This window comes from Suncus etruscus, chromosome 15, assembly GCF_024139225.1.
Source record: "Suncus etruscus isolate mSunEtr1 chromosome 15, mSunEtr1.pri.cur, whole genome shotgun sequence".
In the NCBI taxonomy this organism is placed as follows: domain Eukaryota; kingdom Metazoa; phylum Chordata; class Mammalia; order Eulipotyphla; family Soricidae; genus Suncus; species Suncus etruscus.
In genome coordinates this window covers 9,556,285-9,580,359 of record NC_064862.1, presented here as the reverse complement: position 1 = coordinate 9,580,359, position 24,075 = coordinate 9,556,285, and the positions used below count along the sequence as shown (strand labels likewise).

General features: G+C 32.0%; 1 non-coding gene across 1 annotated transcript; it reads right to left on the bottom strand.

Annotated features, from left to right (window-relative positions):
• Nucleotides 1-16,132: 16,132 nt before the first annotated feature.
• Nucleotides 16,133-16,239, bottom strand: LOC126031596 (U6 spliceosomal RNA). Its single transcript, XR_007503428.1, has one exon. It is a non-coding gene; the product is annotated as a U6 spliceosomal RNA (small nuclear RNA).
• Between the last annotated feature and the right edge of the window lie 7,836 nt (nt 16,240-24,075).

Genomic DNA, 24,075 nt, shown 5'->3' with positions numbered 1-24,075 from the left:
AAAAAAATGATATTGAACATTCAACTAAGTTTGAAATTTCTTACATGAAAATGTTAACTTTCTATGTGTGACACATTCATATAAAATTGTACAATAAGCCTATAATAAGCTTAGACTAAGGATGTGGCCCAGTGCAGAGAACACTTCTAACATGCATTATCCCATGAGTGAAGTCCAACACAAACACACATAATCTAATGTGTTTATCATAAGTTTGAACACACATGTAATAATAACAAAGAATAAATGTTAATGAAGTATATTTTATTTCTTATATTTGATTTCAAAATAAATTTACTATTTGCATAAACATTTTAAATAGATCATGGAACCAACACATGTAAATAATTGCCTTGTAACTTTTAGAATGTTTCAGTTTTATATTACATTATATATATTTAGGCTATAATTTTAATCATATGGCCTTTGTTTATGGTTTGACTAGTCTTACCATTCAAATAGATCAACCTATTTATTGTTATAGTAACATGATAATATCAAATTAAGATAAGTATTTAAATATTTGTCCTCTGAGTTGTAAAAAACTTGGAAAGTAAAGAAATAAAAGTCAAAGTTATACTAAGCTAAACACTGTTTTTAATTTTTCAAAATTGTTTGATAGCTATTTATTATAGTAAGATTCTTAGAGTAAGAGTAAAAAAGATAGAATTTGGAGGAGAAAAAGAAGAAAAATAAGAATATATGGAGGCTGAAGAGGAGGAAATGAGGGAGAAGATAAAAAGAAAATAATATCACAACCTTTTTATAACTTGAGTAACACAAAGAAAAGTTATATTTCAGTGAATAAAGGTAGTTTTTATTGAGCTAAACTTACTAAGATGTGGAAGTATAGAGAAAACAAATATGTATTTAAGAGTAACACAGGTTTAGCCACAGTGCAAAAGGCAGGCAAAGAAAAAAGACAAATAAGTAAGATATACATTCAAAGAAGAATATGGACTTGAAAAAATCAACTGTGAGTAATTCTAAGTAACGTAATTTTTATTTCTATGAGTGTATGTATATAAACAAGGGCCCCACACATGCCAACTATGTGCTCTATTGAGTGATAGAACCTTTAAGTCATATTTATTGTTTTAGGATTCAATACCACACATTTTATTATGAGGGAAATCTAGGCCTTCTGCTGTTTTCATCATAACAGTAACATATTGGTTAAAAAACAACTACAAATAGTATTATTTAAAGTAAAAAAAAATGTAGTCTTGCTTTCCATGCAAATAACTCAGTTTCAGGCCCCCAAAAAACTACCAGGAGTGATTCCTGAGCAGAATCAGGACTATGCCCAGAGCATTTTTAAGTGTGGATCCCTCCACCCAAAAGATAATAGTATGGTTATAAAAAAGCAGATCTAAAGAAAACTAACATCTATTAAAGTACAAAAAATATTAGATTATTATGTTACACTCTATTGGTCATACTTATTGTTTCTTAAGTGAAAATATTATAAAAATTTTGATTCTTAAGGACATGCAATGTTTTTAAAGTTTTGTCTATAATAAAATAAATTGTGAGAGAAAAATAAATAAGCTTATTAAAAAGTAGACTTTAAAATTCTCTAAATTTTGGACTGTAATAAATATTCAGACTAAGGATGATACTCTCAAGATGCATACATTAAATGTAAAGAAATGGAAAATTTAATTTTAAAGATTTGAAAATATATGTCTAGCAAAAACTAAGCAACAGATGTTGTAATTTAATCAATAACAGACTAAACGTCACACAATTAAACTATTCTAACTAAATTAAGAAGGTCACTGGTATTAATTCACAATGTATAACATAATTAGCCATAAATTCAAGGAAACATGACCGAATCCTCTAATTCATTGGAAACTTTTTAATATGTACCCTAGAAATTGATTAAATTGTTGCAACAAATGGTCATAGCTCTAGACTGAATTAATCAAAGAATATATATATATATATTGAAAGCATATTCAAAGCATATTTGCAAAATTTAACAATGTAATAGTCAATAAAACTAATGTCAATGATGCCAAACCATTTTCTCAACATAAACATATATGAACACAGTTAAGGTATTTTCTTATACAATTTAATTTTTTATTTTTTAATAATATCTTTTTTTACTTTTTTTGTTTTGTTTTGTTTTGTTTTGTTTTGTTTTGTTTTTTGGTCACACTGGCAGCGCTCAAGGGTTACGCTCAGAAATTGCCCTGGCAGGCTCAGGGGCCATATGGGATGCTAGCATTCGAACCACTATCCTTCATCATATGGGATGCTGGCATTCGAACCACTATCCTTCTGCATGGAAGGCAAACGCCTTACCTCCATGTTATCTCTCCAGTCCCAATAATATCTTTATTTAAGCACCATAATTACAAACATGCTTGTAGTAGGGTTTCAGTTAAAAATAAAAAACCTTCCCTTCATCAGTGCAACCTTCCCATCACCAAAGCCTCCATCGCCCTCTTCCCCATTTAAAATATTTATTTTTTTTGTTGAGATTCTCTGGTGTAGAGTGTACAACTGGAAGCTCTCAGGGATCTTACCACACTTTAGAGAGATTCCTGTACGCCACATATGCAAGTCATGTGTCCTACCATTTAAACTACATTCCCACCCTCTGTTTAAAAATAAATATACAATAAAAATGCATCTTTGACAATTAGCAAAGTTTCATAGACACCTGTTTAATAAACAAAAATAAATAAAAATCATCCTAAGATTCATCAATATATTTAATATTAGAAAGCAAAAAGGGTTGGCATGCATGTCTTGGTCATCCTAGGTACCATGCATGATCCCTGACACAACATATTTCATTGGCCATCACTATGTGTAGTCTAGTGGTATCCCAATTAATTCAGATGCAACCCTCATGACCTGTGTGCTTCACTACTCAGGAGCAGCACCTTATTGTATGGCTGAGCCCCAAACTATCAATATTATGAGACTGTATATATTTTCTTGAGAATCAGACATCTTTTTGAGTAAGCAGGACTTAGGATCCTCCTGGAAATAGCAGTATAAATTGTTGCAACTGCATTACATAAGATAACACAAAACTAAATGGCTGTTAACTTCAACAACTTGAATGAATCTCACAGAAAACAATTTTATTAAAGCAAATAAAATTATAGATAGATGTCAGATGGATGGATAGATAGATAGATAGATAGATAGATAGATAGATAGATAGATAGATAGATAGATAGATAGATAGATAGATTTGGGTCAAACCATAGAATATTATAATACTATTATCTTATTCTTATCTGTGTGATTAGGCATTAATCCTTGTGGTTTTCAAGAGACTGTATATGGTGCCAGAGATTCATTTGGACACATCTGAGTGTAAGGCATGTGTGTTATTTCCTGTATTATATCTCTAACTCCCAAATAGTATCTATACTATGGGGCTGAGATCAATGTAGGAGAGGCTATAGGCAACCTTGTGGGGTTAAATAATGATTTATATTTTTTTATTTAAGTGGTATTTATATAAAATTTAATTTTCAAAAATATTGTAGGTTGTATATTTAAGACTTCAGCACTTTAGAAATAGTATACTTTAATAAAATTAAGGGAGATAAAATCAAAGATAAAAATGCTAACAAATGCATGTAGCAAAAATAGAAAGTAAAAATGCAGAGAAGGCAGAAAAATCTCAGAATCAATTAGCTAGGAACAACAGTAATTTAGAGAAATTCAAACAAAATAGGACACTAATAAAAAAGCAATTGGAAAAATAATAGAATAAAAAGCGCATATTCAAGCTGATTAATAAAGACAAAAATAGGAGCTTAAAATGCAGCTCAGATGCTGAGGTCAAGTCCTACATTTCAAAATCCAAGGTTTGATCTCTGACACTGAATATAAAATGATATAATATAATATAAGCATAACACTATAATTATAATTTTTGTTAATTATAATAATAATATTACTGAATTTATATAAATTTTAATTATAGAGCAATTATACTGAAATACATTATGAAACTCTCACACATTGAGGCGTGAAGTTTACCATTGAGACACACTTAGAGCCTCAACAGATCATTTTAGTACTAAGAAAAACTAGGGCCAGAAAAGATTCTAAGGAAACAATGTTTGCCTTACATACAACAGACTATGGTTTTATCTCCAACCAAACATGTCTCCAAACACTGCCAGGAATGATCTGAGCAAAGAGCACTTCTAAGAATGTCCCTGTGTTTCTTTCCCACAATAAGTAATTATATTAAAAAATAAAAAATAAAAAAATCTTAGTCAAGAAACATCAAATAGAGAGTTTCAAGCAGACCATTTTTAAATGAAGAATTTATTACCTAATAAGTTTGAAATAAACTATAGTTCAACTAAAATTTCAGTTCTTTTTAATATAACTTTATCCACCCTTAAGCTGGCTATAAATTTTGGTAGACTAGTTTGTAAGCAATATAGGTTTGAGAATCAGGCCAATTGTAATTTTTTTTTTTTTGGTTTTTGAGGGCACACCCATTTGATGCTCAGGGGTACTCCTGGATAAGCGCTCAGAAATTGCCCCTGGCTTGGGAGGACCATATGGGACTCCGGGGGATCAAACCGCAGTCCTTCCTTGGCTAGAGCTTGCAAGGCAGACACCTTACCTCTAGCGTCACCTCACCACTTTATTTATTTGTTTGTTTGTTTGTAATTTTATTTGACTTTTTAATTGTAGTTTCAAAATCTATTTAAGATTAACATAGTCACAAATTAATCTAAGTTAATATATAACATACATATAATGTCTTATTTTTTATTGAGATGGGTTTTAATTAGTATAAATACTTACCATATTTGGCATACAATGTTACTGCGCCACTCAGACAACCAAACTGCCAAACAACAGCCTTATAACACCAAATGTTTTATATCTGTCTGGCATTTTTTTAATAATCTAAAATAACTAAGAATTTTTGTTTTGTCTATTATTTGTTATCCAGCAGCATTTTACTCATATGTATTTTTATATAGTATTTTAGGTTTTATCTTCATTAACAGAATCTGTAACTTCCTATTAGCATTTTAAAAAGATTACCCCATATTATAAAATTCAAGCATTCATGAACACAACTGCATGACTCCTCTTTTCATTATTTGGGTTATCTCATGATCCTTTGCTTGTTATATATTATAAATGTTATGTGAATATTACAATGTTATATGATCACTACTCACTGTATTTACCATTCCCTCTCTCTGTTTTTTCTCTAGATACTTTGAAGAAATAGAAAAGATACTAGGAATTGATAAAACAAGAATATAGTGTTTAGTTACAGAAACAAAATATTAAATGCTTCAGAAGTATCAAACAAATGCAAGTCTGAACTATTTTCATTAGTATTTAGAATTAGTAAAAGGCCGAAAGGGAGTCACAGTAGTTTGTGTACTTGTGTGTGTATGTGTGTGTGTTTGTGTGTGTGTGTGTGTGTGTGAGAGAGAGAGAGAGAGAGAGAGAAAGAGAGAGAAAGAGAGATAGAGGAAGCAAATAAGGAACTGAAAGCTTTATGGATATAATTTGTAAATCCAGATATGTACACAATCATGTACCACTCACTGAGAATGAATCTGAGAAATGAATCATTAGCTATATTTGTTCTGCAAACATTATAGAAAAATAATTAATTCTAGATTGTAAAGATCACCATGGTACATCAAGGCATAGCCTACTGAAAGTCTTTATTAATGTAATTTGTAGTGAACCAAAATATCTTTAAACAAAGCATGATTTGGATAATGGCTCATAAATGACAAGAACTTGTAGATTTGCAATTTCAAAGAAAATTTTTGAAAGCAATGTTAGTGCATATGATAGTGAAAAAGATTTGGTCATGGCTATTGTTGTCCTGCAGGTGATGCCCCAGATATGCCCTGAATATCATCCTCTATCATTAGATGACAGAGCAATCTCCAAGGTACAGCACCAAACTTTTGTATGCAGGCTGTTTCAGGTAGCCAATGCATTTCTGTCATATTAAAAAAATAGACCACTGTGGTTTATTGACTTAAAATTACATATCCAAGTAATTTTGGAACAAAAGCAACAAGACCAAAGAATATACTAAATAAATATTTAAATAATATATTATAAATATAAGCATAAAAAATACCAATTGTGATCTTGGCTATCATTAAAACAATGAGTCATGCTCATATTAAATATTTTGATGCATAAATATACATATATACATTGTTTTTTTTTTTTTTTTTGGTTTTTGGGTCACACCCGGCAGTGCTCAGGGGTTACTCCTGGCTCTATGCTCAGAAATCGCTCCTGGCAGGCACGGGGGACCATATGGGATGCCAGGATTTGAACCACGGACCTTCTGCATGAAAGGCAAACACCTTACCTCCATGCTATCTCTCCGGCCCCACATATATACATTGTAATGTATGAAATCATACATTGTAAATTTAACCAAACATATTGAATATGAAATATTATTTTATATAATATAAATGATCTGAAAGGGAAAACTAAAATTAAAGATAATCCAAACATAGATTCATAAGTGGTATGGTCATAACTGAAATTTATTAAATTCTTTCTTCTATGACCTATTTTCCTTATTTTCAGAAAAATTAAAACAAAAATTTAACATATTCAGAATTCAGTAAATGCAATTACCAAATCTATCATAGTGTAGAACTGATTACTCAGAGGTGCTATAAATTGGAGCTATGGAATTTTTCATGTGGTAGACCACATGTCTAGAATATGTAAGAACATGAGTTCATTCTAGAGATTACATGCTCTTCTTTCCTTGGTCTGCCCAATAATGCTCCTGGTCCTTATGAGCACTAGTTGTGTTATTCTTAAATAATTTCTAATTTTCTTAAATTTCATTACTATTTAATGTCAAATATAAAATAAAATAACAAAATATGCCTATATGCAAATTCCCATAGTCCATATATATTTTTCTTTGCTCCCATTGTAAAACAGCTCTTTTATTTTATGAGCATGATCTTTAAGTCAAGAAGAAGATCAAATATTTTCCAATGTGCTGAGATAAATTACCTTTCAATGGATAAAATTTGATAAAATAGAATTCTCAACTTTTATTTGGAAGTAATTTTTTGAAAGTAACTATTTCACAACTATTTTAATTGAATCTTTATACAAATTATTTTATCTTTTATAACAATAAATTTGCACCAAAGCAAGATGCATGAATAAATTCAATAAAACAAATCAAATTGACTTAATTTCTTTTTTGTAAAAATCAGTCAGTGTAAAAAATGTACATAATTTGAACTGCATACTTACCTATATTTCTGAAGTTAAAAACATTTTGTTTATAGACCTTTGCTCAAATAGTAAGCTGGAATGGGAAAGATCTTTAGAGTCTTGACTATTATTTGTCTGCTTGATTATTAAGATCTCTACAATTGAACATCTATGTATGGATTCATATGTGATATAAATAATTCAATTTTTCTGCTAATAATTAAAGATCTATGCTCTTCTTGGGCTTCTAATTTTCCAAAGATATTTTTCCAAGCACTTGAAATTTCAGCCAAACTGTCAGCTAGCAATTTCCAATAAGTCAAAGCACATTTGAAATTCTTTTTTTTTTCTTCTTTTTTTGGTTTTTTGGTCACACCTGGCAGCGCTCAGGGGTTACTCCTGGCTCTATTCTCAGAAATTGCTCCTGGCAGGCTCAAGGGGACCATACGGGATGCTGAGATTCGAACCACGGTCCTTCAGCGTCTAAGGCAAACGCCCTACTGCTTCACTATGTCTCCGGCCCACATTTGAAATTAGGCATCCAAAAACTACAGAGGCTCGGCTGGGTCCAGAACACTCCGAATGCCAGGATTTCTTGGTGTGTTTGCCTGGTATGTTGGGGGCTCTGGGCAGGACAGCTAGCCATAGGACCCCTGGGCTGACCACTTAGTCCAGGGGAACAAGATTCCCCCCACACCAGGCGGGTCTTCAGGGCCACGCCTGGTTAATCGGGCCCTGGGGGGAGGGGGTGAGAAATCCTTCCTAGGCATCCAAAAACCACAGAGGCTCGGCTGGGACCAGAACACTCCACATGCCAGGATTTCGTGGGCTTTTGACTGGTATGATGGGGGCTCTGGGCAGGACAGCTAGCCATAGGACCCTGGGCTGACCACTTAGTCCAGGGGAACAAGATTCCCCCCACACCAGGCGGGTCTTCAGGGCCACGCCTGGTTAATCGGGCCTTGGGGGGAGGGGGTGAGAAATTCCTCCCTAGGCATCCAAAAACTACAGAACCGCGCGGGGGCGTACGCCCCCGCGCGTACTTCATGTATTTCATGTATTCAGAATATTCCTTATTCTTATGTTATGTTTTCCGTATACAGAATGTTTATTTTGTATTCTCCCCTTTCCCACACCCCTACAAAGCTCTTTTTTACTCTTTAACTCTCTAACCCCTTCTCAAACATCACTAACCTAGTTTACTCTTTTTAACTTCAGTAGTGTAGAATCGTTATCACAGTCCAAAGCTGTGCATTGTGTGTGACAACCCCAAACTGTTTCAAGATACATAAAATGGACACGTATTTCTTTAGAATATTTTGTGTTTTTTCTCTGACAGCTATAATTCTTACTAAATGTTGTCTTATACAGTGATGATTCTAACCACTTTTTATCTTCTCTTTTTGAGCTGTTTAACAAGGAATTTTGGTGGAAGAGTCCCCCAGTTTAATGCTTATGATTGAATCATGTCAATGGAATCATTGTAATTGTTCTTATGGCCCCCATATGTGCCAATAACACCATGTGGCATTGCTTCTTATTTGCATAGGCACATTAAAATGGGAAAATAGTATAAATACAAATAAAATCCTATCTAATAGAGATTGGAACACACAAACCTTGTAGTGCAAAGGGACCTTACACCCTGAACATTGACATAACGACCTGGCACAGACCTCAGAAGAAAGGGCATATTCCATTCTCCCCTGAACCAGGAAAGCCATCCACGAAACATCCAGGCTGGTCTATAACATCACCTGGAAGCAATCCTCTACCACGGAAGACCTACACTGCTCAGACTTCGACCTGCTCAAAAGAGACTTCCCTTAACACTGAGAAGACTTAACAACAACAACAACCTGCTTACAGGACAGGGCTCCCTGCATTGCCCTTTGATTGTGAGGTGAAAGGAGAGGATTCTCCACGTCCTGACTTCAATGTAAGATATGCAGATTCCAGGATCTTTAATACAGAAACATGATACCAACAACAGAGACTGTGTGAAAAATAAAAGTGTGTTGGCACTACAGACAATGTATTGGATTGGACGATCTAGCTTGCTTGGAGCCTAGACTTGGTCTTGTGCCAGGAAACTTCAGGGGTCTGGTCTCTTTGTACTTAGGCCAAGGTTATTTCTTTCCATGTCCCTCATATTTGGGTGGGCCTATGCAAACAACAATTGCCACTCTAACACCATTCTTACTGTGCTCCTTTGACTTTAATCCTTAAAAAGAACTCACTTAAAATTTGAGGTTAACTTAAGCTAATATGCACGTATATGGAAATGTAAGAAAATACTATGCCTGTAATGTTTAAGGAGTTACATAAGTTTTATGGCTTTAGATTGCCTTGTGTACTGTTAAGAAATATTATAATGTGTTACAATCTGGGGACTTGAGGGACAAAGTAATTGTACATGGATTCTGTCTTATTTATCTTAATGTTCTTTGGCTGAAATTTCAAAGTTAATATATCAGCAAGGGGACTTCTGAGAATTATGTTATGGGTGATTGTCCTTCCACTGTAACTTTACCTTGTCCTCTTACTTTGCACCCTTGTTCTCATAATTAAAAATAAAAATTAAAAAAAAAAAGAAAAAAAAAAGTGAAGTGGCCAATAAAAATGGAAAACAAGTTGCACGATTTAAAATTTTACCTTATGGTTTTACCTTACACCATTTTTAGATTCACTCATGAGAGATGCTATAACTTTGAAGATACTTAATTTTGATAAAATAATTTTAAGTTGGTTTCAACACATAATTTATTAGTCAACTAATTGACTGAGCATTAAGAGTGCATTATATTGTCTTTTTAAATAAAGGTATTATACCAGTGATCAGCAACAAGAAAAATGTTTGAATTTTAGATACTATTAATTTGTGCTTCTAGACAAACCTATTAATTTCATTTTACTTTTCAATTGATAATAATTTCTTTTTTTGGTTTTGGGGCCACACCTGGCAGCATTCAGGGATCACTCTTTGTTCTGTGCTCAGAAATCAATCATGGCAGGCTAGAGGACCATATAGTATGCCAGGGATTGAACGTTGGTCCATCCTGCATTGCCTGTGTACAAGGCAAAGGGTGTGTTATTAATCCCTTATAATAAATTCCTTATGTGTAAACATAGCTTTTGTTTTGCGGTTAGATAATAGCAAGTTAATGATGTGTAAATATTAGACTGAATGACTTGATAATATTCTTAAGTATTCAGTCTCTCCTAAGACATAGTGAATATATAAGATTTTAATTTGGTATATTTTATTTTATTATTGTGATAATTAAGATTATTTGATATAATAATATGTTTCTCAGTACTAACATTTTATTTATTGTTTGTGATTAGTATTGTGTGTTATTACTTAGAAATGGACGTTAGGAATTTGAGAATCATGAGATATCAAAGCAGCAGTATTATAAAGTTTTGGAATATCTTTCATTTTGCAAGTAGAAATCCCTAGTAAATATAATCTGGCCATGTTAAATTTACATTTTTTGTCTAAATTTAAAGTTGCATCACGGCTATATGTACTTTTTGAAATAAAATAATAACAGTAAAAACAGAAAGAGTAATTTAAAACAAAAAAAATGATCTTTCAAATAGAGCAAGAGAACAAACATCTTATAGATAAAGGGATTTTTTTTACACATGTACTAGAAAACCATTGTATCAAGGCAAAGTATGTACAAGCAACTGCACTGATATTCCAGTGTACAAAGGATCATTACTAAATAGTTATTTTAGATATTCTTATGTTTAAATTTTATACACACCATAATATTTAACTACACACAATTATTAATTACTTTGTTAATACCTTCATTTAACAAATAGATCTGGTTATATATATTGTGTCCAATGTGGATTATTTAATGCATAATAATAGTTCAATTTATGTAAATGAATAATTAATATCATGATAGTTGTGCTTTATAAAATTTAAAAATCATAATAGTTATCCTATCATAGTAGGCAAGAGGAGGAAGAGAAGCATATTGAAATAATTTAAAATATAATGAAGGTGGGGAAATAGATAAATACAAAGTGTTATAGAAACTGACATTGAGTTAAGTGTGTTTTAGGAACTGGTCATGAGAAGACTGTGAAAATAAGTGTTCTTTTTTTGGATTACAAATCAGGATTTTCTTCTAAATTTGGCAAGAAACTGATGTTCCAACAGTGTTTTTTATAGCCTTGGTTAATTTTGGATGTGGACAAGCTGTTACAGAGAAAATAAGTAAAATATATAGCAGAATACAGACCTTTGATCCATCCGAAAATGGCACTTGGAAGTTTTTCATATATAAAATCCTGTATTAGATGTTGCTCAGTATTTCTGCTATTTAAATAAAAATATATTATAACATTTCTCCATAGTATTTTTTAAAAATAAAATCTGATGTAGAGCCATTATTTAATATTCTAGAAATAAATTTTAAAACACTTTTATTTCTGGTTTTAAATCATCCATATAATTACACCATATGGTGAAGATAATCAAAATGTGACTTCCTCTACATTGAGCTACACGTACATTTTAGGAAACCTGAGAAACATAATGGAATATAAAATATTTAACATGTTAACTTATTTTTTATATACTGGCCCCTTAAAAATAGTAAATGAATATGATTAAAAGAAAAATTATAATTAAACTAGACAAAACTATGATTGATATATTTAATAATGTTGAGTACAAAGTACAAAATACAGCTTGAATTTATTTTTTTGTTTTTTCGGGCCACACCCGTTTGATGCCCAGGTATTAGTTCTGGTTAAGTGCTCAGAAATTGCCCCTGGCTTGGGGTGACCATATGGGTTGCCGGGGGATCGAATTGCTGTCCTTCCTTGTCTAGTGCTTGCAAGGCAGATACCTTAGCTCTAGCGCCACCTCACTGGCCCCAGCTTGAATATTTTTATTTTATCATTGAAAAGTTTTAATTATTTTAAAGAGCTACAAATAAATTGTGTTAACCAAGAAATAGTGCTAGCAACAATTCCAAGAACAGAACTTAGATATGTAGAAAATTGTTATAATTAGTAATGTGATTCATTATAAAGTTAATATTAAAAATTGAATCATATCAGTATTAAAAAATTAAATCACATCAGTACTAACGTTGAAAATCATTGCTTCTTAGAAAATTCATTCCCGTGATATTAACTATATGCACTATTTCCCCTTACTTGTTTCCTTTTGTCTCTAGACTAACATTAAATGCAATAAAAAATTAAATCATATTTTCCTATTTTCCAAAGACTTCTTTTATTTCTTTTTAAAAATGATGTTATAGAATATTTGTCATCCAACTCATCTTTTTATAAACTTATTTATATAAGACTTTCTAAATAAGAACAACATATGGAAAGATGTACGCTACATAACTATCTCATTTTTAATTATTATGAATGGAAAATTCAAAAACACATGTGGCTAAAATAGGATTTATAATTTCATTCATATTAGAGACATTAATTTATTTCATCTTGGTATTTTAACAGACAGAAAATCACATAGAAAAAATAATTAACAGAGAAACAGCCTTTCATTTATCAGCTTCCCTTAGTTCCTTAATTTCAATATGAAACAAACATTTCAGTTGTTTTAAATGCTTTTGAGGAGAACAAGTTTGTTTGTTTGTTTATTGCTTTGCGGGCCACATTCGATAATTCTCAGGGGTTACGCCTAGCTGTGAGCTCAGAAATTGCTCCTGGCTTGGGGGACCATATGGGACGCCAGGGTAGCAAACCTCTGTCTGTCCTAGGTCAGCAGCTTGCGCCACTGCTCCGGCCTAGAAAGTTTAATTGTAATACCTCAATAAGAAGGTTGTTTTTTCTTTCTGATGTTGTGAGATAGAGCCAGATTTGTTTTATAGTAATTGGTTTAGTCTTATTTCTATTTAAGTGTATTTCAGGATCATGATGAGCAAGGAAGTGATTAAACTTATCTGTTACTACAACTTCTTCTATGAGCTGTTCATGATTTTTTCCGTTTTATATTTGATACAGGAACACAGTTATAACTCACAAGAGATCATATTTATAATATATAATTTATAATATATTTCAAAGAGTATCACTTCTAAATTTCTTAGTTTAAAAAAGGTTGACCAAAAGACATTAGTGGCATTTAGGTGACATAAGAGGACAGAAAAGAAATGAAAAAGCAAAAAAGTGTAACTGGCTATTAAGGTCTTTGTCTCTAATTCCCTTTTTAGGAACAACTTTTCTCACAATATTGATACAAGATTTGTCTAAGTCAAATTACTTTTATGTGATAATGGAGAAGTTCTCACAATCATTGTATTCTATGATATGTAGAGATGAATTAAAATATTTTTAATCAGGTGGCAGAGAGATAATACAGTAGGTAAGGTACTTGCTTACCGAGTTCTTTTCTTGGCATCCCATATGATCCCCTGACCACGACTTGGAATTATTCATAAGTGCATAGGTAACTCCTGACCATCATCATCATCCTGGACCAAAAAATAATAATTCTATACATTCCTATACTGAAGAATAAATTTATTTTAAATGTTTATTGAGTGGTTTGAATGTCAAGTAACTTGTCAGGAAATCTTGTCAGAAAAAAATTATGGGCTGCATAATCTTTATTTTAGTCTCTATTAATAATTATTCAATAGCAATATTTATACCTGCTTGTTCACTAACAGAAACCTAAAATCTAATAGCATAAAATAAAGTAACAAACTTCAAGAGAAAAAGAGCCATAACAAGTTAGTGTTCTAAGATTTTTACATAAATATTTTTATTTTAAGCATTCTTGGATACTATAACTACTTCAATTATTTATTTCAGAGTAGATTGATTTTCAGCCATGCATAGAACTTCCATATTAGATGTGGGGATCCAAAATAAAGGTAAATATCTTGTTTTACCCATTCTATTTTCTTTCCAGTGATTCATGAAAGATGGAGTGAAGGTATTTTTTATATTTCCTGAATCTAAACCAAATTATATATAGCATAGAAACAAATTTACTTTTCAACTATTTTATTTTTTTCTATTTTATTTCATGAAGACAAAGATGCAAAGAGAAAGGAAAATATAAAGTAACAGTAGGAAGATAATCAACCATAAACAAAATTTTCATTTTCAGCCAAAAAAACATTAAGAAAAATAAAACAAAACATATGCACAATTACTTTGTCCCTCAAGTCCCCAGATTGTAGTACATATATTATAACATTTCTTAGCAGTACACAAATCAATCTAAAGCCACAAAATTTATGTTACTCCTTTAATATTAAAGGCTATAGTATTGTTGACACAGTTGATCATAATACATTATTTCATTGAGGATGAGTCAAAGGAGCACAGCAAAGATGGTGTTGGAGTGGCAATTCACCTCTGTGAGGTGAAACCAAAGGATGCTCCACATCATCCTGACTTTGATGTAGGATATGGACATATTCCAGGATCCTTAGCTACAGAAATGACACCAACAACAGTGACTCTGTGAAAAATAAAGTGTATTTGCACTATAGAAATTGACTTGGGTTGGACAACCTCATATGACAGGAGCCTAAAGTTGGTCTTATGCCAAAAAACCTCAGGGGTAAGGTCTCCTCTTTTTTTGTTGTTTTTTTGTTTGTTTGTTTGTTTGTTTGTTTGTTTTTGGGTGACACCTGGCAGCACTCAGGTGTTACTTCTGTCCCTATGCTCAGAAATCACTCCTAGCAGGCTCGGGGGACCATGTGGGATGCTGTGATTTGAACCAATGACCTTGTGCATGAAAGGCAAATGCCTTAACTCCATGCTATCTCTCCAGCCCCCAACACTTTGTAGTTTCAAGTTGTATCAGAAGACAAAAGCACTCTAATAATTTAGGTAATAGTAACAAATTAATCTTGTCTGTATTTGTAGCTACACATATGTTTTAATGTATTTTGTGGTCTTCTAACCTCTTCCTATAATAAGGTTAAAATAGTGTTATAATCTCATTGTATATCTGTTTATAATATTTATAAATGTGTCAAGATTTTTCAAAAATTTAAACTGGAAGGAAGAGATAGTGCAGATATAAAGTGCTTGCCTTCCATGTAGTCCAACCAGGTTTCCCACACATATGTTACTCTGAGACCACCACAAATGATCCTGGGGCACAGGGTCAGGAGTTATCACTGAATACTAAACACTGCTGGCTATGGCAAAAGCAAAATAACAAAAGACAAGAAAACCAAACAAAAAAATAATCAAGAAAACAAATAAAAGCAGAATGTAATGTTTGATCATTTTATCATTTTATCTCTATTCAGTTAGTAATGGTGTGGTATTTTTAAAAAATGCTTTCTTTAGATTATTACCTGGTTTCAGAATTAATGAAAGTAAATAATGATAATTTTCCCATATGTAAAAGATTTAATGTAATATTTACATTTCAGAAAAAGCAAGTTTCAATTTTCCTTTAATGAAAAAATATTCACTAAAATTTTGTGTAATCAATTTTAATTATGAAACTTAATTATCAGTTATGAAACTTGAATTAAGTAGTATAGTTTTAATTTTGGACATTTACCATTAATAAATTAGGGTAATTTATCACTTTAAATTCACAATTATAATGAACAGCACCTGACTTAAATTAACTTTCTATTTTTATTTTATTTTGTTAAAGCAGAATATTGTATCCAAATAAAATTGACCCATGAAAATACTATTGATTTATATAAAGCATTTTAGCCACTGTTAAAATTTCCTTGTTATAGATTGCTTTATATATCAATAAGTGCAAGAAGACCTAGAACCAATTCACACATATTTATCAATTCATCCAGAAATGCAGAACAATAAATCTGAAATTTTAATCTTCTCTTAACAAACTTAATTTTATTTTAATAATTAAGACATTATTTTTTTTTTAAATATGGAACACTTCACGAATTTGCGTGTCATCCTTGCACAGGGGCCATGCTAATCTTCTCTGTATCATTCCAATTTTAGTAAATGTGCTGCCGAAGCGAGCACAAGACATTATTTTTAATTATTATTATTAAGACATTGTTATAAAATTATTTCTAAGATTAGAAAGTTCTAAGTTTGAGGCAGTCTCTAGACTTCATTTATTTCTAAGTATTAAATAAAAAAAACAGTTAAAACTAGTATTACTGCACAATTTCCTACATCATTCTTCAAAATGATCCATTTCCATTAATAATTGTATAATAATTATGAAAAAATATGTATTTCCATTACTCACTTTTATCAAATACAACAATAGCTATTAATGCAATTTCACATTAATACGATTTAATACATAATCATAATTCATTTTTATTTTCATAAGATATACACAAACCCTTTAAAATAAAAGCACTTGATTCTTACCCCATTTTATATTTTTTTTCTTTTTCTCAAGCAGAACCACTTAACTTGAACCAACTTGTTCCACCTTTCAATTTGAGGGAGAAACAATGGATGATACCAAGACCAAACAGTTGTAGTAATAAAAATTATCTGCCTTAAATATCAAACCCAATCCAACAACAAGAGACTCTATACCCAATCTACAACAAGCTAGACACTTATACTAGCAACCCACGGGGTAAGGAAGAGGAATATGGGATGCATGCTGAAAATAGGGGTGGAGGGAAGACAAATTTGGTGGTGGGAATTCCTCTGATCCGATGTCAATATATACCTAAAATATTACTTTGAAAGATATGTAATCCACTTTTGTGAAAATAAAAATCATTATTAAAAAATAAAAATAAAAGCACTAAAATTTTATATAAAAAAGAATTCAGCTAATGCTACACCAAACTAAGACATCTCATTTAGAGGACATTTTATAAATTTAAATGGTGATATTTGTGTATGTCTCTAATTTCTAGTCCCCTAAATAAACTATGAATCCCTGTGAAGTGTATCATGTCTAGGTGATATAAAAGTTACAGATTTGATAGACAAATTAAATACTAAAAATATATAATTTAATAAAGCATATATCTTAGAATGTTCTTGTCAATATGCATGCAATACAATGCTCAATATTAACAATATACCTATGTTACCTGTGTAAAGATAATTTCTAAATAATGGTTATCTATGAGCATCAGAGTTTCATATTTACAGCTAAACTGAAAAGATAATAGCATTATCGGGCCCGGAGAGATAGCACAGCGGCGTTTGCCTTGCAAGCGGCTGATCCAGGAGCAAAGGTGGTTGGTTCGAATCCCGGTGTCCCATATGGTCCCCCGAGCCTGCCAGGAGCTATTTCTGAGCAGACAGCCAGGAGTAACCCCTGAGCACCGCCAGGTGTGGCCCAAAAACAAAAACAAAAACAAAAGATAATAGCATTGTGTATTAAATGTTATACAAGTAAGTAAAGGGTGATTAATATAAGTTAATATACTCACTAATATTTACAATTTTTCTTTTCTTATTATTTTAACTATTACTAAGCTTGAGAATTACCACCCTCACTTTTCTTTTCTTTCTTTTAATATCTTTATTTAAACACCTTGATTACATATAAGATTGTAGTTGGGTTTCAGTCATGTAAAGAACACTCCCCCTTCACCAGTGCAACATTCCCATCACCAATGTCCCAAATCTCCCTCCTACCCATTTTACCCCCACCTGCACTGGAGACAGGCTTTCTACTTCCCTCATTCATTCACATTGTTATGATAGTTCTCGTAGGTATTTCTCTAGCTGTACTCATCACTCTTTTTTGTGTTGTGCAATATTTATGATGAAATTTTATAATACCTTATTCATAAATAATGGTAAAAGAAATAGTGTAAGAAAGAACAGTTTTAGGGACATCAAAATGTAAGCTAGAAAATGAATTACATTTTTCCAAACTAATTCTATGAAATGAATGCTGAATTGTAAACTTATAAGGCATGTAATCATCAAAAATATTGCCTACTCTGGAAGTATTTTGTAATTCAAAAACCATAATTTTTTAAAGTATTCTGGCCACTTGGAGATTATGGAATTAGAACATCACACATTCACTGTAGTCATAGAAAAAAGTAGCTTGATTTATAATTACCTTTCCTTTATTCATACAATAGAAAATATGTATTGAAGTGATATTTTGTTCTTTTTTCTTTTCCTTTTGCCTTTTTATTTTTTGTATTTTGCATTTTGGGCCACACCCAATGAAGTTCAGGGGTTACTCCTGGATATGTGCTCAGAAAGCACTCATGGCTTGGGGTACTATATAGGATGCTGGGGAATTGAACCATGATCCATCCTAGGTTAGTGAATGCAAGGCAAAAACTCTACCGCTTGTGCCACTGCTCTGGCCCCATATGCTTTTCTTACACATGTGTCAAAAACATATTTCTATTAGTATGCTTGTTCAGCTAATAGATATTTAAAAATAAGTAAATTTTTATAATTCTCCTGTCTAGATATAGCCATGGTATTTTCTATGGTTCAAAATAATATCATGACAAGACCTAGTCAATAGAATAATACTGAGACAATATTAAGTAAATACTTATTAAAAACTTGCATCCTTTCTTCATTTTAAATTTGAATTCCAGTGAATATTTCTTTCTGTTTATGTTTAAATATTTTCTTGCTTTAAAAATATCACTTATTTATTTAAGCACCTAATAGTTAGAGAAGGGTTATGTATATTATTATTTGACCTATTTATAGTTTGAAGTATTCTATTATAATTTATTATTTCTTAAAATCTCTGACATAATAAGTCATGATTAGCAAAAATGTTGTGATTTTATTCTAAAATTAGTAGTAGTCTATCAAATATCTGCCATATTTTTATTGATGACAATAATTTGGACAAAATGATTTTTAGTCAAATTAATTTTGGTCAAAAGAAGACATTTTTGTAAGTCTGCATGCTTTTTAAAAAGTTTGCTATTCTTTTGTAATGTTTACTACATTTTACATACAGCAAGGTGCACATGTATTATTTTATTATTCTGATTTTAGTTTTCTTGTAAACTTCACATTAAGCCAATAAATTAGTTAAGTCCAGAGTAATATTATTAAAGGAACTTTTCCAAGAATGTCTGTGAAATTGCATCTCAATACCCATTAGACATGGTGCTTTTTCTCTATAATCTGTATAGCAGAAGATGCAATTCCGCAGCATTAAACAAAAAGGCATATTTGAAGTAAAGCTGTTTTTTTTTTAATCACCAAGTTACATCTAACGCAAATAAACACCAGAACCCAATTAAAGAAAAGCTATTCAGCTTGACCCTCTGATCGTTTCAGTTCATTCTTTTATACTTTGAAAGTTGTAATAGAAACACAAGACCTGAGCTGAATCTAATTTGGGCAACTGAAAAGAGGTGGATGGTCAGAAAATGTTGGGAAGGTGATGAAAAGCATATGTTGCTCAGAAGTAAAAGGGAACTAAAGATAACATTGCTAGGGAACTCCTTCAGATAAAATTGAATATCAGGAATGGAAAATGAGAAAGCTGCATCGGTGTGGAAGGTATTATGGTTCAAGGTTTAAATCCTAGGAAGTCAGTAGACAAGCAGTTTGCCTTAGAAACATGGCAGGAATATATATCCAGAGAGGCACTGCCATCTAGTAACTAAAACTCTGACAAAGATGCATGATACCTTTTAAGAATAAAAAACCCTAAAGTGGCTGCTGAGATATTTACAATCCTAACCTTCCCTTCCCTTCCCTCCCCTCTCCTCCCTCCTTTTCACCCCTTCCCTTTATTTTCCTACCCTTCCCTCTTCTCTCCTCTCTCATCTCCTTTCCTTTCCTCCCTTCACTTACCCTTCCATCCCTTTCTTTAGCCTTCCATACTTTTCCGTTCCCTTTCTTTTCCATTCCTTGCCTCTCCATTCCTCCCTTCACCCCTCTCTCATCCCCTCCCCTTCTCTTTTCTTCCCATCCCTATCCTTCTCCTTTTTTTCCTTCCCCTACCTTTCCTCTCCCTGATTTTCCCTTCCCTCACCTTCCTTTCCCTGACCTTCCCTTCCCTACCATGAAATGTTCTTCCCATGTTCTTCCCACTTGTGACGGGGTGTTCTTTACATGATTGAAACCCAACTACAATCATATTTGTAATCAAGGTGTTTTAATAAAGATATCAAAAAAAAAGACACTCCAAGTAAAGTTTCTACTTGAATTTAGATATAAATATTTTAGTGAGACAAAGATGCTTTTTTACTCATGGCACAGAGGTACTTTAGGGTAAATATATAGCAATTAGCACATAAAGACTGAAACTTACCCATTTTGTTATAAACTGTCTACATCTGGGAACATTTTCATGCTTTTTAGAAACATTCTTTGACAAGCATCAAGAATAAGGTGAGAACTTACCTATAGAAATAAGCTTAAAATAAAATCCTTAAGTGGGAGGTATTCCTCAAACTTGAAGGAAATTCTTTGAGAAAGAATTTTATTATTTCAAAGTGTATGCCAGATATTACATAGAATCAAAAGCCAGATATTTTCAGAAATTAAAACACCTACCTAAGAACTTCAAAATTAGGTTGCTGTGCCTTCTTTTTTCCACAAAATTTATTAATATTTGGGGGCATTTGTGATTTCAAACAAATCTTAGTTACATTTGTTTTAGATATATCAAAATTGAGTTGTAATTTTTATTGGGATTGCAATAAAATAATACTAATTTTTGTAGGAAAAGTCATTAGAGGATAATTCTTACACTCCAATATGTTTTCATAGTGTCTTTTATTATTTTGATAGTGACACACGGCCCAATCATAAAAACCTCTTTTACCATAATAAAGTTGATTTTTAGGCACTTGAAAGTATTAGACACTGTTGTAAATGTTTTTTTTTAATTTTGTTTTTTTTCTAACTTATTGTTGCTTTTATAAGTGAAAAAGCTTTTTGTGAAATGATCTTGTAGACTTCTATTTACTGTATTGGTTTATTTTTATTGTTTCTCAGCATTTTTGTAGTTTTTTTTTAGAGTTTTCTCTATTTAGGTTAATGTCACTTACAAGTAATGATGACATAACTTTTGTAAAACACGTTTTACCCTTAAAATTGATTTGAACAAAAAAATTTTTTTTTTTAAATTTGGGTCCATTTCTTTGATTAGGGGCGAGACAGGATTTCTACATTGAAAGATTTTCCAGATTTGTATACCTAGGTTTCAGGGAGTGAATGCTTGATTTAAGACAATTAATAAGTATTAGACAACATATTGAAATATTAAATTAGTAAGCCCTTACCACAAATGAGGATTAATATCCAAGATAACCTTGTTAATACTAGAAAGACAGGTGTAACAGAGAAAGTAAAAAGGGACTATCTCTGATACCAGTGGTTTGATCAGACCCTCTGTGCGAAGTTTATTTAAGATATGACTGTGACTCACATCACAAGTCAACTTTTTTCAGAAGTGACTCAGAACTAAAGGAATATGTTTCAACATAAAAGTTCTGAAATGTTTTAGACTCAAAATGTAATATTACATAAATTGCAAGTGGTCATATCCAGAGAATTATTCACTATAACTATACATATATATGATCAGAAATGACTATTTCAGAGATATGTGTCTGCTTATACTGTCTTCTCTGCTTTATAGTTGTTCTTGATTTCCAAAACTACATCAGATTTATGTAAATCTGTAATATTTAATGTGTGTATGGTTCTATTGAAATGATATCCTCATAATGAATCACAGTTTATTGATATTATTACCAGTCCTGTAATTTGAGCATCATTTATACTACATTTTTGTCTCAGATCAGAATTATTCCTGTACCTAAGAGACAAGATCAGTAGTTTACAGAGAATGGGGGCATTATAATAAAAAAAATACTACATTTTCCTCTGAGGAGCAATAAGTTAAAGACAATGATTTTTCTGTAAAAATATATAGCCCAAGGAGAGAGGTACTGAAACAGACAAATTAAAGAATCCTGGTTAAATACACAGCACCATACAGTCCCCTAAACATGGATCCATGAGGGATCTGAGTGGTAATACAGAGGTAGTGTTTGCCTTGCACTTGTCTGAGTCAGGATAAACATGGGTCTGATCCCAGGAATCCCATATGGTACCCCAATCCCCTGAGCACGTCCTGATGTGCCCCCCCAAAAAACAAAAAAAAACACGGATCCATAAGTAGATTCTGACCACCCCCAGATGTGACCCCAAAATTAACAAACAGAAAACAGTTTGATTAGGCAGTCCTTTGTTTTAGTCAGTGATTCTTGTGGTCACAGATAAACCTCAAAACTTCAGTAGTTTAGAACAAACTGAACTGTTATCTTTTGCTTAGAATGTCAAAAATTCATAGCTTTGTACTAAGACTTTTTCAGACCACAGTACAGGAATCAAATGACAGTGTCATCAATGTTCTAGAGGTTATTAACTTCTATTATGCATATTATAAAATTATATCCAATAATATATATGAGAGGGGCCAGTGCGGAGGGGCATGAGGTAGTACATTTGCATTGAGCATGTTAACTTAGGCTGGACCATGGTTTGATTCCCAGGCATCCCACATGATCCCCCAAGCCAGGAGTACTTTCTGAGCTTAAGCCAGGACTAATCACTGAGCATCACTGGGTGTGGCCCAAAAAAATAAAAACAAAAAAGTATGAGCATTTCTTTCTCACTCTGCATTCTTTGCTAAAATTTATAGACTTAGCACATACAGAGTCAGACTTGAAAATAAAGAAAATTACACATTTATAAGTATTTTTATATCACACCACATAGGCCTTTTTCTTTTAAACTTCTAATATAAGTAGTTTTATAGTATGCTTGTGAAATACTATTAATACCAAATTATATTTTGCCATAATTTAATATTTTGTAATTTACAGTAGAAGACAAATTTCAATGCATCATTTATAACTTAGAGTCATATTTTGACCACATAATATAAGTGGGCATTAATAAACAACAAATTCTTCTCCAAAAGACACTTTTCATTATAATCCTCAACAATTTTTGTTGAAAGTTGTTTTCCAGACTTTCTCCCAGAGGTTATTTCCAGACATAAATCAAAATTCAATTTCATTCATATTTTATTCATATTTATATAGTTGTTAAAACAGTATAGGTTATAATTCAAAAGAATTTTCATTTCAACCCCAAGGATACTATTCAGTTTTTTTGTTCTTTCCACTTACTGTAACATAGTTACATCTCAAAATATAAATTCAAGTGGATAATAGAGGAAATGAAAATTCTAATAAGGGCCCAAGCAATAGTATAGGAATTAAGGCACTTGCCTTGCAACTTGCTATCAAGATTCTATTTTCCACCATGCATACGGTCCCTAGAGCCTACAAGGTGTGATTTCTGGCCATAGATCCAAGGCTAAGACATGAACACTACTGAATGTCAAAATTCCAAGCAGGGGTCCTCAACCTTTTTAAACAGGGGGCCAGTTCACTGTCCCTCAGACCATTGGAGGGTCTGACTTTAGTATAAACAAAACTTATGAACGAATTCTTATGCACACTGCATATATCTTATTTTGCAATGAAGAAACAAAACAGATACAAATGCAATATGTGGCCTGCGGGCCACAGTTTGAGGACCACTGTATGAATATGATTAATATTGCATATCCTCAGATGTGTACCACAGTCACTTGTTTAATTTAACATTTTACAAATGATATTTCATCATATATTCACCTGGCTAATGCAGGTAGTCATGGTATAAGTAAAAAGAAATCTTTTGTACTAAAGAGATGAGTCCAGAGTATAAAGAGGGTAGCAGCAAACTTTCACAGATGGAAGTAAAATATTCTTGGCTAGTGTCATACATATATTTGATTTAAGTTGTTTCTACTTTGCCTTAGTTCACTGTATTCCTTCTCATCAAAAATTTTACTAGTTATCA